We start from the raw sequence: 15,572 nt of genomic DNA on the forward strand, positions 1-15,572 counted from the left end.
ATTTCGTTTTGCCCTTTGCTGCTTTTCAGTGTTTTTGGTGTCTTACAGCAAAGTACCATTTTTGGATCTATCTGTTCAAGCATAGCAAACTGGCAAAAGCCAACAGGGACAGATGGAATTCCAAGTTTTTTTTTATGATGTGTCCAAATCCAGCCAAAGAAGAATGATGAATGTTTATTGCCACATTAATTGGACATAACAAGAAAAGTAAAGCAAATTAGCAGCGATGGAACACCTGTCCTAATTTAGTTACTCAAAACAATCCAAAATTTGCTTGGAGTTACCCCCAACATGACAGTACACAGGTTTTCTAGTGTTTTAGTATTGATGATTCGACGTATCACTCCAACAAACGGAAAATGAAAAAGAAATATCAGTGACAGATAAAACTACAATAAATAAGTCGCATTATATTGGGTAAAAATATCATGTGAAAGTTTTGTATTACGAATAAGATTGTAGAGTAAATTAATTCATGTATATTAGATAAAAGAGTAAATTAGTTATTTCTTTTAAAATTTCTATTCATTTGTACTATTAAAAATTAATGTAGTTGATGAAATAACTAGATAGTAAAACATGGTGTGTATGACTAGTTTTTAACAGCAAAAATGGATAAAATTTTTAATAAAAAAACCAGTTTGCTCCTTGATTTAACTTATTGAAATTAATTTGCTCATTTTTTGAATAGATGAGACAAAATACAATCTGATTCTTAGTACAAGGATTTTCATGGTATTTTTATAGATTACATATATAATATTTGACAAAATTAGTCTCATTACTATTAAATAGATCAATTTAGTAATTTTAGTATTAAAAATAATCAGATAAGATCAAATTATAATAGCATTTACTGTTTAAGAAATGATATGAAATTTTTTTAATTTCAATTCAACTCCAAACAAAAATATTTATTTATAAAACCATAAAATCTTTTAAAATATTAATTTTGTTAAACAATAAATAATATTTTTAAAATAAATAAATATAAATTAAAATTTAATTTATAATAACAACTATCTACTTTTACGTTTTATTTTCAGAAAAAGTAGCATTCTGACAAAAATTGATTATGGTTCTTTTGACGAGTATGAGCAGCTTGGACTTTGAGATTTCCATCCCCGGCCCCCTTTTTTTTTCATTATGACTACGTGAACTTTTTCAGTGTTTTCTTCTTTCATTTTCCAAAGCTCAAAGTTACTGCTTTTAAAAATGGGTGCAGCCCTGGAAGGTATATGCCTTGAATGGATTTCAATACCATACGTTCTCACGAATTTCTATTTCATATGAAATCCAAATAAAGAAACAACGAAAAAGCATTTTCCTCTTACATATATTTCAACTTTAAAAATTATAAAATTTCCAATTTCACTAACGAGAAAACCGTTTCTCAGGATGACACATACTTGTCGGGAGTATGTTCTTTAATCCTCCTATAAATGTAATATAACCGATACCAACCCTCAATTGTTATTCCAAGATAATAATTTAAAAATAAATCCCATACAAAAAATAGTCTAAAAGAGTTTACTATAAAAACAAACAATAGGGGGCAATTAACGAGAGGACAACACATAATTTTTTTAATAAATTATAACTATTAATAAATAGTTAAATTTTTACATGTAAAATTGTCTTATAAAGATATAATTTTATGTAAATTTATTTTGTATAATAATATAATCATATGAAAAGAGTATTTCATTAAAAGATATGACCCCATGAAAAAATATCTTATGGAAATATACACCTATTGATGTCTATGTAAAAATAATTTCTATTAATCATTTTCACTATTTTACTTAGAATGCTTAGTGCTTTGTTATATCTTAAAAACATTTTTAAAGTCTTAAAGAAAATATTATACACGTATTAAAACCATCTTATTCACTAACAATATTTTATTTTTTCTTGTTTCAATTTTTTTTTATTTTTCTAACATTAAGTATGCTAGAAGAAATAAATATAATCGAAGAAACAACATCTAAAGAGAGTTATGACCCCCCCCCAATTTATTTAGAGATTGCTCCTAATGTACTAACATTAATTTCTAGATTAAGTATTAAACAGTGATCAAAGTGCTCACTTCGACTTTCTTAGTTGATTTTCTCGCAAAGTTAGTTCAAGCCATTCCTTGACAACTTTTTTTCGAAAAATATTTTTCCATCTTGAAAATGTACTAACATTTTGGCACCGCTTCTGGGAAACAAAACAAAAAATTATGAGCACGACTGTCGAGACAACCTTTGAACCAATTCCTTCTGCCTCAGTTGCTTCTATTGTAGCTGACACTTTTAGTTGCAACGTTAAGTCCCATGATATTCTAGCTTAATAAACTATATCGCCTGAGCTTCCACCTCTATAGGAGTAATCTTTATCCTTTTTCTTAAAACACCATCACCAAGACATTATCCTTTTGTCCCTTTAACCTTTATCCCCTTTGCACACCACACAATATTTCAACCTTTACAGCACGTTTGGTTCGCTGTATTGGATTAGAGGTGTATTGGATTAGAGGTGTAATAGAATAGAGGTGTAATGGAATAGAGGTGTAATAGCAAATCAACTGTTTGGTTGAATGTAATGGAATAGAGGCGTAATAGTAATCCTGTGTTTGGTTGAATGTAATAGAGGTGTAATAGCATAATGGAAAAAACTAAAATGACTAGAATACCCTTAGCAGAAATTTGTTTAGGTAAATGATTATTGTTATTGTTATTAAATTTTAATAAGATTATTAATATCAATAATAAATAATTTAATCATATTTTAACATAATTATTATTAAATATATTTTAATTAAAATATATAATTTAATAAAATTCTTAATAATCAATATTCTTATATTAATTTTTTCATTTAATTTAGAGAAATTTAAATATTGTTTGCAATATTAGTACGATAATAATATTGATTTTGTGCCTTTGAAACCATTTTCTAACATTAGTCCATTGTTTTTAATATTAAACAATACTTTATGTTATAAACAATATTTTTAAATATAAAGTAAATTACGGTCAAGATTATTAAATTATTAGTAAATTTACTTTTTAATTACTCTATTTAAAAAAAATTATAAAATGATGATCTTAAAATAGGGCAGTAATTGAATGAGCAATCCAATGAACCAAACATGATCCTCAATTCCTTCAAGTATGTTTTCAAATCAAAATTAAGAGTATATCTATTTTGTTGACAAATCTAAACTAAGCTTTTTCTAATGATTGGATCGAAAGGGTGAAGAACCCCAATAAACAAGAACAAGTATAACTATTGTTTTCTATGTCAGTGTGATCTTCTAATGCAATCCTATAACTAGGAAGAACCGCATATAATTGGTCGGATTGCGGCTTTGAGATCATCGTAAAATCTTTGCTCCGAAAATCTGCTAGCTCTTCTCCTTGCTGCTGTAGCTATCTTGAGTCTTTCAGACTCGGGCATCTTCACGATTTTCAGGACTGCATCTGCATCTGCATCTGCATTAATTTCAACCCCATAGTGTGGCATTGAAAGGGTTCTGAGCATGTTAACAGACTGATTTGATTATTGATGCAAGAACAAAAATGATAAGAATCGGGTTGAAAAATAGGTAGTATAATCCATGACCAAGCAACAGAATGTGAATCCCATGCTGCGAAATGTAATAAGACCATGTTTTTGCATGGGATAAGCAAACCAGATAGCATATACCCAAACCTTAAGACACTAACATTGCAACAAAGGATAATTATCTAGGCCTATTGAACAGAGGTTTGATTCTACAAGAATGAACATGGTGCAACTTTACGACAAAAACTTGATTGCGATTTCAAGCTGCATATAAAGCAAGCAAAGAAGCAGAATTGGGTTCTAACTGACCATAGTGCAGTGTCATAGTGAACATGTAGAAAGCTTCATAGCTTCCAACTTCATCCGAGTTCGAAAATTAACAGCCTATTGAAAAAAACATGCCTAATATGCCACAAAAGTGAGAACCCTATAGGCCTAGACTAAGGTCATGCAACTGAAAGCTGCAATAGAAGAAGCTGAAACCTATACTAGATGATAAGATAAAACCGATATACGATTTGTACGAGCAACGGTGTAAACAAGTCATCAAGTGAAAGCATTACAAATTGTTCTCTATCAGCAGACATGAAAACTTGCTCTAATGAAAACATTGTTGCAAACGGTTTAAACACGAAAATAGAATCTTCGTCGCAACCCCATGGTACAAATATGTTTCAAACAAAACCAAATAGTAAACGGGGAACAGATTCTGTCTTACAATAAATATGTAAGGCATATATTGAATCGACGTAAACAACATAATGTTGAATTATGATACAATATAACAAAGGATAAGAAAAACAAAGGATAACCAAAGTAACATGAATACAAACAAGAAAAATAGAAGCAATTCATTCAAACTTGTGCTTTAAAATTGTAGTGCACACTCAGCTTAATAAAGGAAAAAAAAGAAAAGGGAAAATCTTGAAAATAATACCTTTTCCTTTCTGATAAGCTTGCAACCTTCAATAGGATCAAAACCAGGAGGCAGATTTCCTCTTGGGATTGGCTCTATCTGCAAAATATAAAAGAGGAAGATGATGTAAATATTGACAATAAATTTTAGCTGCATTTGAAAAAGAGGAGACATCCAAGGAGATCTAAACAGGTTTTATAGTCAATTACATTTTATTTTTCTTCTTTTGCTGCCCTATATTAGTTTATCTGTCTATATAGGGACACCTTGTCATTGACTTAAAGTAACAAAACTCTCATGCACTAAGGCTGAAGATTGGTGAAATTTAAGATCCCTTTGATATAGTATTTAATTAGTTTAACAGTAAATGAAATAGACTTGATAGGATTTGCTTTTTGTGCAAACCTCTTTAATATTAAACGTGCCTATCCATAGCTTGATTCATTTTGCAGCCAAAGCCAAGCTATCATTCAATTAGAGAGCTCTATGGGAGAAACAAAACAAAAAACTTAAAGAATGCAATATTTCAACACAAATCCTCATGAGCATATACCCAAAGGTTACTCTAAGAATCTGCCCTGCTCTGTCCTCATAAGTCAAACTTTCCTTTTTCTTTTGTTTCTTCAATTCAATAGCAGGAGAGGACCATGGTCATATTAATACTTGCCTTTGGAAATCATATTTTTAAATGACAACAGAAGCAGCAACAAAACTACTCAAATAATAGGGCACTTTACCTTACGTTAAGGCCCTAGATTTAAATTATACTTAAAAGATAAAAGATATTAGCATAAACCATGCACATGGTGACAAATGGAAATAATTTAGCATAAAAGAAGAAAGCTTCTTTGCATATTCATCTATGCTAGTTGATCAAATGGAAATAGTTTAGCATGTCAGAGGACCTAACATTCTTTAGGGCCTAAGATGAAACTTAAATGATATATGACTATGCATGCCAGGACTTTTAACATTCTTTCTCCTTTTATGTTACTAAAACCTTGTCCCTCAGAGAATTTTGCTCTTTTGATCAGGTGATGAAAAGCTAATTAGATCAGTCTCAGCCTTTAGAAGACAATTCTAACTCAATTTCAAACAATGGAATGCACTAAATTGAAATTTTAAACTAAATAAATTAAAAACACAAAAATTTAGGATAATCGGGAAACATAGATAAACATCTGAAGCGTAGAAATTAAAGGAAAGGAGACAAGGTATTCTCACTGGTAGTAGAGGCGCAGGCGGCGGTGCTGGAAGGTCAAATATGTGAAAGTGATGAAATTTTTGGGTCCTGATAAAATGAAGAGCAAAAACGTATGAGAAGATGGAGCTGAGGGCAAAAATCGATTTTAAGTTCCCAAACGTAAGAGGGAAAAATCAATGAAGAAGAGAAGTAAAAAGATTACCTCTGCAATCAATGGAAGGGAAACGTCGGAGAGGATGAAGCTTGATGAGGGCAAAAAAAGATTACCTCCCTTCCCGCTACTGTTTCTCAGTCGCTGCAAGAACTGGAAGAATGGTGAAGCCCTTTGGCTGTCAGCATACCTTTGGCCGGAAGAAGATGAAGGCGAATCGATTTGGCTGGAAGAAGATGTGAAAACGTGAAGGTGAATCGATTTGGCTTGATTTGAGGATATGAAATCGATGGGAAATTTTTTGGGAGAAGAAGGCAGGCTATTTTGGTCTCAAAATTAAAGAAGAAAACGATGAATAGCCATTACAAACTAAAACCCAGGAATCCCTATTACAGCTGCTGAGGGAATAGGTAAGGAATAGCAAAACCTCCGATTCGGTAAACGGTGAACCAAACGGCGTATTGGGTGGGGCCACCGAATCGGGGTGTAATGGATTAGCCATTACACCCAACCAAACATGGTGTTATAGTCATATGCAAACCTTCTTTTTCTATGGTTCCTCTACTTTTCTTCTAACCTTTCAATAATTTGGGTTAACCCAAAATATCATATCCAAATTGTATCTTCATTCAATGTCGTGATGGCACAACATGAAATAATAACCAAAATTCAATGCATCTTAATCCTTCTACCAAATTTAGAAAGGCAAATTAAATTCTTAATCATTGAACTCTTCCGAGTATCACATTCTCAAATCCAAAAGGCATACATTCCTCATATGTTCAATTTTCATATCTCAAATCCAATACATAACATAATCAAATTCATTCAAGATCTCTAATTTCACATATAGTAAACATCTCAGTTCTCAAGGCATTTCATATTGTCATTATGAATTTAATGTCATGCTCTAGCATAAATCCACATTCCATAAATATATGCAGACACACATATCAACACGACACTCCATATACTCTCTCAAACTCATAAAAAGTTTTAGTTTCATAATAATTAGTTACATCCTTAAGTCCATTTTCATAAAGACTGTAACACCTCTTACTTGTATTCGACACCGGAATAGGATACGAGGCATTACCAAAATACATACACTTGTAAACGTATTTAACCGAGTTATAAAACTTTATCTAAATTAAAACTTTCAAATTATTAACATGCTTTTATAATTCTTCATAATATATCCTCAAAATATTATATTCATAATAAATAGGACCTACGAGACCCGATACATATTCATGCAATTCACAAGTCTTAGTAATTCAATGCTTCATTTCCATTTCATTCAATTCACAAATTTCTTATGTTCACAATTCAAATCATTAAGTTCAATACTAATACGTATTTATCATTTAACTCAACGTTTATCAATTATACCATTCATTAACACATTTTTGAAATTCTCAATTTTTGAAATGAAAATATCACTTTAGCTTATATAACAACATCAATTCAACTTATCATCTTGGTATAAATTCACTACCACTTTATCCACTTACTATAATTCTTTTGGGCCCATTTGTCACTTACCATCCTTAATCAAATTAGGGAACGGTTACGGAAAATTGAGTATTTCACTTCCACTTTGCCATAGTATAACTATGGTCTTGCGTATGATCACTTAACACTTTCTGAAGCCATAGCCCTACCATGGTCTTACACGGATCACATTTATCACTTGTCCCTTGTCACTTGTCACTGGTCAGATAAGTGTAGCTAAAGCTACCATTTATCACTTGTCACTGATTAGATAAGTGTAGCTAAAGCTACCACTTATCACTTGTCACTGATCAGATAAATGTAGCTAAAGCTACCACTTAACACTTGTCACTGATCAGAAGTACTCAAATCCGACGTTCCGCTCAATTTGATCATTTATTTGGTTTTCGCATTATTATTTTATTCTCAATTCATCAACAAATATATCTCATCATACATTATATAATTCATGAAATTAACATGTAATCATTAAATTTCAGCCATATGAACTTACTATTTCATTATCTTTCCACACTCATTTCCTATGCACATCACACAAGATATAAACATATCATTCAACCATAGTCGCAAGCTAGTGTATTTAAACATAACTCTTTTTGGAACTAACCACATGATAAACTATTTCACTAGAGCTTACATAATTTAAACCTTACCACCCTTTTCATGATCACAAGCATATTTCCAATTGGGCACTTACCATTTCAATGCATAACTTATAAATTTAACGTGGCATAATCCAACCACTACTTGGCCAAAGCCTAAGCATGTACACCAAATATGTTAGCCAAATACACATATAGCATAAACATTATAAGCATGGATGAGCACAACATTTATTCATGTATCACACTTACCAACATGTGTTAATTCATAAACCATTCATGACATTACTTCATGCCAAATCATATACCGAATATACCATACACACATACTATGAAACTTTATTTTCACACACGAGCTTAGACCATGACCAATAGTGCACAAATATGATCATCATTTCTATTTCATCGTTTATCAATTATAATCAAGCATATGACCAATTATACACAAATCATTCATATATTTCCCGATTTTCCTCCTCCCCTCTCCATTTCACATCCTTAATGTGTATAACACATTTAAACAACATTATCCATACTATCACTATTTTCCTGTATGTAAATTCAAGTTGTCTGTCTAAGTCAGAGTCACTAATTTATTTATATCTCGAGATACAGAGCTCCAAATTAAGATTCGTTAATTTTCCCTGAAACTAGATTCACATATCTTCTTACCTTTCAATTTTCAGAATTTTTGGTTCAGCCAATAAGTACAGTTTATTCTTTAAAGTTTCCCCTATTTCATTGTTCGACAGTTCTGACCTCTCTTCAATAAAAATTAATTATCTCATTGTACAGAATTCGAATGATGTCCTTGTTTATTTATATTGAAAATAGACTCATTAAGGATTTTAAACATACAAATTATAACCCATAATTATTTTTGTACAATTTTTAATGATTTTTCCAAGTAAAAATAGGGGATTTCGAAATCATTCTGACCCTGTCTCACCCAAGTTCAAATATCTCATAATATAAAAATATTTTGTGTACACCATTTCTTTTATGTGAAAATAGACTCATTAAGATTTAATTTCATATATCATTCAGCCTCTAATTCAGTTTACAACATTTTTAGTGATTTTTCAAAGTCACACAACTGTTATTGTCTAAACTGTTTTGTTGCTGAATGTACTCTTTCATAATTTTTTACTTTTTCTCACTTTTCTTTTTTTATCGATCAAAGTCAATTTCTCATCTTTCTTGATTTATAACAACACATTTAAATTATTTAACACTCAAAGTATTCAATTTAGTTCAAAAATCACTCTTTGGAAAAATTACATTTTTGCCCCTAAACTTTTCATTAATTCCTATGTCGTCCCTAGGCTCGAAAAATGAAATTCATGCAATTCAATCCCCTTTTCAAGCCTAAACGAAATTCATATGTATCTATAACAGTCCATAGATTTCACAAAAATCAAAATTTTCCTTTGAATTTCACAAGTTTACCATTTAGTCCCTAAATTTCAATTTTACCCAAAATCACTTTGTAAAAGTTGTTTTTTTACTAACAACCTTTCATTTTCTACCATAAATTTTCAATTTTCAGCATGTTCATCCATGACACAATTTCCATACCTTGATAACTTTTCAAATAAATCCTCAAAATAAAGAGAACATGTTATCTCGATCTCAAAAATATAAAAATTATTAAAAACGAGACATGATTACTTACCAATCTATGGCAAGAAAGTCTCTTTTCTCTCTCCTAGGGTTTCCATGTAAATTTTGGGGAAGAAGATGATAGAAAAAGATGATATGTTCATGTAATTAATTATCATCTTTTAACTTCCCCAAATTCCAATTTAGTCCTTTTCTTTTTCTCAAATTTCATGGATGATTCATCCATAAAAATCTACCATCTTTTGATTGATAGTCTATTTACCATATAAGGACCTCTAGTTTTGAATTTCATAGCTATTTAACTCTTCTAGCTTCTAGAATTCAATTTCTACATTTATACAAATAGGTCCTTTCCTTAATTAATTACTAAATCGATAAAATTTTCATATCAGTATTTTCATGCAACCTTCCTATCATAATACAACCCATGTCATAATTTTAAAATAAATTTTTCCTCGTCAGATTTGTGGTCCCGAAATCACTGTTCCGACTAGACCCAAAATCGAGTTGTTACAAACACAGTTCACATTTCATTTTTCAATAACAAATCAACCAATATTCTAAATTTTGACCATGCCATATTTTCATAAAAATTTATAACTAATTTTCTTTAGTAATATCCACCAATTTAACACTTAACAAAGTAACATGGCAAGTTCCATGAGAACTTACCCGAAAAAACTAGTAAAAAATAAGAGAGCTCCATGCCTTCTTCTTCTTCAATTAACAATTTTCTCTTTGCCTTTTTTTCACACAAATTTTAAGCTAAATATTGACTTGAAAAATTTGGAATCAAATTTTTATTTATAAATTTTGAGAAAAGTTACAATCTCTAGATATTTCTTAATCATAAAGAAGAACTCCTTTGATTCTTCTCTTTAGTAGACCTTCGATCTAAGGGTCGCCTATACTTGATTTTAGAAGAATGTAGTTTGCTTCAAGGGTCATCGAGACCTGATCTTGAAGTTGATTTTTGTGAGATGTTTGCTTGCGTATTTGATTTGATTGGATTCAAAGGTCTTTTAGACTTGATTTTGAATTAATGATGTTTGCTTCAAGGGTCGTCGAGGCTCGATCTTGAAAACGGGTTTGGACCCCCTATCTTAATTTGAATTGGATTGAAATACGACTTTCTTCAAAAACGACTTTTGGCTTCCTCTCCTCGTTTGGACTAGATCAAAAAGTGACTTTTCTATAGTACATGTATGATGTTCGTCATAATTTCTTCAAGCTCTTTAGTTTCTTAAAATATTTCTGAAGAGAATTTCTAAACTTCTCGAACTTTTGAATGTGTGTTGAATGGCTTGGAGCTAACCCCCTTTTGTAGTGCCCGTCAATCAAGTGAAAAAGAGTTCTTTAGCTTCTTGATTTGAGTGTTCTACAAGAGTTAAAATCCTTTATCTATTATTTATCTCTTATTAATTTAATTAATTAGAGATAAAAATAAGCCTTGAAGAACATGATTTCTTTATAAAAGAGTTTTAAAATGATTTAATATCTTAATTTATCTCTTTATTAATTAAATTTAATTCAATTAGAGATAAACAATAATGATTGATGATGAATTTGGGTTGGTCCAAAATTTTCCCTCTACACCTTTGCTAGTAGCTCATTTCTCAATTCTTTTATCTTAAATATACAATATATACACATTAAAATCTCAACATAAATGACTGATTGAGTCTTAACTTGATTGGCATTGACATTGTTGCTAGTGTAGGAAGATGTGGGTTTGAGTGTGCTAAAGCGTATTTATCCTCCTATTGAAGGGTTGGAAAAGAGTTAATGGTAGTTCTAGGAATTGCACAAAAAAACCTCAACATAAATGGTTATATTAATGGCTCTAACTACCAAATGAACATAAATGTGCAAAAACAAAAATGATGGAGTAATAAAAACTTAAATATCTTACCTTATTTGACACTTTTTTTCACTATCCAAATTTTCTCACTATACCAAATTAAAACCCTAGTTTATGGGTGATGATGATAAAGAGAATGGCTCATAAAGTTTGTTAAAGGTGGGTTTGAAAAGAATGGAAAAAGGGTGGTGGAAATTTAAATAGGAATATATGAAAAATGATAATTTTTTTTGAAAAGGATAGTTCTTTTCTCTTACAAAAGGTGATCGATCAAAAAGAAGAAGAAAATGGGGTTCATTCCCCCTTTTGTCTTTCTTTTTTGTAATTTAAAATGCAAAGTAAAGTCAAATGGTCAACTTTTTAAATATTTGTGTGGTTACAAATTGATTCATCAACATGAAATTTGATGGTTCAAAAATTATCTCATTTCCTACATATATTTATAAATTTTAATATTTTAACATATGTATATGTGAAATGTCAAAAGTACCCTCATAAAACAAAAATATTGTTTTACCCTTTATATTAAATTTTTATCCCAAAACTCTTAGAGAGAATTATTATTATAACTTACAACTCCACTAATTTCTATACTTTACTAATTCTTAGTTAATAGTAATTCTCGCATCAAAATTTTAGACGAAATTTTCGAATAAGTGTTACACTTTGGCATTGGCAATAAAAAGAGAGAGATAATAATAGCTTTAGAATCACTAGATTGGGAAAGGACAAGAACAATAATATCATGTTTACATGCCAAAATTCTTAGTTGCGAACTCATCCTTCTCAATTGCGTGAACAAGGGCTTGGAAAGTGTGGGCTTTGAAACATAGACAAGAAATGGACCAACACCATTATAAGAAAATTGAAGTTAAATGGAAAATTAGCCCTGCACTGAGTCATATTTTGGTTATGATGCAAAATTTTAAAATGATGAAACTTGCCTACACAGATATTCAGAACATGGAAAAAATGATCTGCCATAATTTGTTATGTCAAATTAGGCCCCCTAGTATGCTTAAAGAGCTTGTTTTCGAGCAATTTATATGTTTTTGTTATGCTTTTACTTAGTTTTAGTTCTTTGCACAAATAAGTTATTAGTAAGTATTTTATGCTATTTTGAGACCTGAGATAACCATTTAGCATCCGGGCATCTAACGAGGTTGGTGGATGATGTGGGGAGCCCATAATGGCCCAAATAGAGTAAGAACATCACTGAGAATGGGGTATCACGATATCAAAGCATGGACGTCGTGATACCTTTGACAGTTTTAAAATAAGAAAGCTTGAGCCACAAACATTGGTATCGCGATACTGGCCGATAACCAAGACTCCCAAGGACCCCTATTTCAAAACTGGAGTTGATATTGCGATACTGAGTTCTGGGTATCACGATCTCTGTCGAGAGAGACAAAAAATGACCACAGGGGCAGTCCTTGTCCAACATGCCTCTCAAACAAAACTAGACATTTAGGGTCAATTTGGTCAATTTTTTGTACATGAACTCTATTGAAATAATCCAAATTGGCTGAAACAAAGGACACACTTTACATTTTTAGGTTTTTAATATTGTTCTCTTCATCTTTTAGGGTTTAGTTTTCTTCTCCATAGTCCAGGGTTTCATTTCTTGCTTATTTTCTGGTGTTTCTTAGTTTCTTGTAGTTAGTTAAGTTAGTTACTACTGTAGTTATGATGTATTTACGTATCTAGTCCTTCAAAATCTCTTGTAGTTATAATCTAATCCATTAATTGAATGCCATTTAACTTTGTTACATTTCCTTTGTTAAAAATTACTTCTTTAGTGTTCTTGTTTGTTTTTCTTACTACCATTGTTATTCTATCCAAGCTTTTACAAGAAAGTTTGGATTTTTATTTATTTTCTTAGGGTTTAAGTTAATGTTATTTTCATTTAATTTCTTAATGATTATGGGTTTTAATACAAGCATGAGTTACTAAATACTTAGGGGTTGATTGATGGAAATGTTGGGTAATTGGTTTTTGGGTTCGGAGACTAATGTGCAAAATTAGGCTAAATCGAATAGGCTTCAAAACATAGGGTTACACCCCTAAGGGAAAATCAAGATAAGCAAGACCGAGAGGAGATCTTATTGGGCACCAATTTGATAAGTCTCAGGTTAGTCGATGAATTCGAGAGGTAAACTAGACTAATTTGTTGAAATTAGTAAAGTTTAGGCCAAGATGTAAAATAGAGCAAATTTAGCAGTAATAGCAATTTAGATCCCCAATTAGGAATTCAACCAACCATATAGAAATCAATCAACCCCTCCCTATTATCGTATTTGTTCGTATTTGATAGTTGTGTAGTTTTTTTTTCTTACAATTTAGTCATTTACAAATTTAGTTATTTAATTGATATAATCAAACTCTTGAATGGCTTGTTGTACTATAGTATCTAGTGAGTAGTTGTTTAGACTATTTATTTGCATATTTATAGCTAAAATTCACTTAATCATCGATTCTTGTAGGTTCGATCCTCGAAGCACTCCTGTACCCCATTGTACAATTTATATTACAATTGACCTGTCACACTTACAGACACTATACGTAATTATTTGGCAGACGATCAAAAAGCGAAAGTCTAAGCAAGGAAAGCGAAGAATATGGATACATCTTTTAACCACTCTTAATTAATTTTTCTCTTTTGATTTGTTAAAAAAATTCAACAGACTAAGTTGCTATTCTGGTTACATAGATTCAATATAAATATCATGAGCTTGTAATAAGTTTGTCAGTTTCTTTTTTTAATAAACTTAAACTTAAATAAAAAAATACATTTTAAGTTAGGGGAAGACTTTTTTGCTTGCAATATGCAAACCAAAGTGTGCACGTGACACCTTCAAACATGCACAATTCTGCCCGTGAGTCCAATTTCCTTGAATCTTTATCCAATACATGGGTTGGGCATCCCCAAATCCTAAAATGGTTAAGATTCGGCTTCCTTCCATTCCATAATTCGTATGGGGTTTTTGATGCTAACTTAGTTGGCACATAATTCAGAATATAGCAAGTCGTTTGTACATCATATCCCAAAAAGCGATTGACAACTTCGAATAACTTAACATCGAACATACCATGTCTAACAATGTTCAATTTCTTCTCTCTACCATGCCATTCTGTTGTGGAGTGCCCAACGTAGTTACTTAGGATAGAATCTCATTCTCTATGAGGTACCCTAAAAACTCATCAGTTAAATATTCCCTACCTCGATCAAACTGAAGTGCCTTTATGGGTAAACCTAGTTGTTTCTCCACTTTCGCACAAAAATATTTGAATTTATCAAAGGTTACACTCTTATGGAGCATTAGGTATACATACTCATATCTGTAATAGTAATCAATAAAGGTTACATAATACTCGTAACCACCTCTTGTACTAACGCTCATGGGGCCAAATACGTCAGTGTGCATAAGTTCTACAGTTTTTCCAAACCTCATTCCTTTTGTATTAAAACATCGCTTAGTCATCTTACCTTTGAAGAAAGATTCACATTGTGAAAGATCAACTTCTTGAAGTGAACTTAAGGTGTCGTCTTTCACAAGCCTGGTGACTTTTTCTCAGTTAATATAACCAAGTCTCAAATGCCAAAGGTACACCTAATTAGAGTGAGAAGTTTTAAGTCTTTTATTCAATATTTCAGTCTCAAGCAGAGTGTACATCTTTGGTTTGATAAAATAGAGATTATTTGACATCCATCCATTACAAATAAGATTGTGATTTCTAACTATTTGAATTCTATTATTAAAAGTCACGATCAAGTCTTCTTTATGTAAACATGTAATAGAAATTAAGTTTTGTTTGAAACTTGGTATATAGAAATCGTCTCTTACAATAATCTTCCTAAAATTATCAAATTAAAGATGTACATCTCCCACTGCCTTAGATGGAACACTTGTCTCGTTCCCGATCTGCAATGATAAGCTCTTATCTATAAGATCTTTTGTCTCCTCAAACCCTAATAGAGAAACACAAACATGATTAGTGGCTCTCGAATTAACGACCCAGTGGTCTATTGAATCATCCACTAAACAAGCTTCTATCATAAAGATTTTCATACCTTTTCCTTTGGTAGCTAGGTATTCTTTCCACTCTTTGCAATTTGTCTTGAAGTGCCCTTTTTTATTGTAGAA

At 31.2% G+C, this 15,572-nt stretch overlaps 1 long non-coding RNA gene across 1 annotated transcript; it reads right to left on the reverse strand.

Moving 5' to 3' along the window:
- Nucleotides 1-3,126: 3,126 nt before the first annotated feature.
- LOC107904047 (uncharacterized) lies at nt 3,127-6,296 on the reverse strand. Its single transcript, XR_005914486.1, has 4 exons — nt 5,875-6,296; nt 5,693-5,759; nt 4,490-4,567; nt 3,127-3,479 (listed from the first exon to the last, which is right to left on the reverse strand). It is a non-coding gene; the product is annotated as an uncharacterized lncRNA (long non-coding RNA).
- Between the last annotated feature and the right edge of the window lie 9,276 nt (nt 6,297-15,572).

The sequence above is a fragment of the Gossypium hirsutum genome, chromosome D06 (genome assembly GCF_007990345.1).
Source record: "Gossypium hirsutum isolate 1008001.06 chromosome D06, Gossypium_hirsutum_v2.1, whole genome shotgun sequence".
NCBI lineage: Eukaryota > Viridiplantae > Streptophyta > Magnoliopsida > Malvales > Malvaceae > Gossypium > Gossypium hirsutum.